Source organism: Morone saxatilis, unplaced genomic scaffold (assembly GCF_004916995.1).
Source record: "Morone saxatilis isolate NCDOM2014 unplaced genomic scaffold, NCSU_SB_2.0 Contig7, whole genome shotgun sequence".
In the NCBI taxonomy this organism is placed as follows: domain Eukaryota; kingdom Metazoa; phylum Chordata; class Actinopteri; family Moronidae; genus Morone; species Morone saxatilis.
The window spans coordinates 7,745,231-7,747,162 of record NW_023340246.1 but is presented as its reverse complement, the minus strand read 5'-3'; positions in this window follow the sequence as shown (position 1 = coordinate 7,747,162).

Here is a 1,932-nt window from a genome sequence, read left to right as displayed (position 1 = left end):
CTCCTCTCCTCTCCTCTCGCCTCCTCTCCCCTCATATCAGTTCATCTGGTCCCTCTTCATCTCCACAGGACATAAGAAAAGGTCAAACTGTGTCTCGTTCAGCTCTTCTCGCCCCTCTTTGTAATCAAAGTTTCACATACAAGTCTGTAAGTGCATATTTGTCAAACATCTATTTCAAAAGCTCCAGTTAACCGCTGGAAATTGTTTTGAAATTGTAAATATATGAGAAAAGTAAATTAAACAGGTAACCTTCAAAGTGATGCAGCTTGAAGCTTTTCTAGACTCACATCTACTGTTTTCATTTGTTTCATTCACACCACATTTAAACAACTGATGTACACTTCACAGGCTTGAATTGGCCATTTTATGTATACTTCACTTGTCTGGATTGTTTATTTGATGTCCTCCTCACATGTTTTTCATTCTACACAGCCAACCAACAAAGCAAAAGGAAAGGGTATAGCTGCCACGCATAGATGAGAAAAGGGATTGAGTGCTGGGAGCGATATGAATGAAAACATACAACACAGCATCTTGTATGGCAACGGGGAAACGGACTGGCAAAAACATCACATGCACACACCATACATTAGATCAGCTGTGTGTAATGTGTGCCAGTGTAATATGAGAGGGAAAAGACATGAAAGCAGGCTGAAATCCTGTCAATATAACGTGGTTTCTTGTGGAAAATGCAATGAAAAGACGTTCAAATGTATCAAATAATAAGCGCAACGATGCCAGCATGGGCGTATACAGAGCTGCCATCCCATATGTGGTGGAAAACCTCCTCCCCTGCGATTCACTGGTGGCTCTCTCTCCCTCCCCAATACTCCAGACAATTTGAAGCCATCTTAATCTGAACGGTGGAATCTGGCAACCACACAGGAGCACCTGCATCCGTCCAGCCTGACCCGCTTTTGTTCTGGTCCGACCCCCTAACTTTAGCCCCTAATTAACCCAACAGAAACTAATTAAATACAGCTCTAGTGGACCAGACGCCAGACAAAAAAAAAAGTTAAAAATAAAAAAAAAAAGAAGAAGGAGGAGGACACAGGGAAGTGAGCACAGTGAGGAGAACGAGCCAATGCGACAGGCAGGAGTAGGAGAGAGGGGGGAATAAAGCTGGAGATCCAAAGGTTGGCCTGCCGCCCCTGAGACCGGTTCAGACAGACAGAAAGACGGGGAGAGAGGTTCGAAGGAGGAGGGTATTTGGGTGTCATTGTCAGCTTGGGTTGTCACCATGTTGCCACTCTTTTCTGAGCTCCACGCTGACCTTATACTTCTTTACATGCTGTCGTTTTTCAAGGTATTTTGGATTCTTCCTCATAGATGAGTATGGTTGCCAACTGCTGTAATCACAAGCACACCAGTCACATGACGCAACTGACGCCCTGGAGATATTTGGAAAAGGGTAGAGACAGGATGGGGACAGCCACGGAGAGAGAAGAACAGCGTAGAATGAAAGCAGGAGGGGAGAAAAAAAAGGAGGAGGAGGAGGGAGAAAAGGAAGGTACGGGACGGGATTGTGAGAAAGAAGATATATAAATATGGGCTCAGACCAGCCAAGTGTCTCTGGCAAGACACTGCTGCTCCTAGTCCCAGGCATAGCTCGCTAAGTGATAGAGAAAGTAATTAAGAGAAGCCTGTTCAAGTAGATAGGCCTGTAAAGGAGATTTGAAGAGGGGGAACTGATTGTGCATGTCTGATTCCAGCTCTTCAGAGAGTTCTCAGCCCCAAGGCTTAGCTTTCAAAGGGCCGTCTCTCTCCCTGTGTATCTCGCCGTCTCTTTCTCTGTAACATATATGTACAAACAAAATGTGACTCTCCTTCTTCCCACATATCAAGCACACACATGTTTAAGGTAGTTGAATGTAGGATAGAGGAGAAGGTGTCTCTCATAGCATCTTGTTTACCATCTATCTATCTATCTAT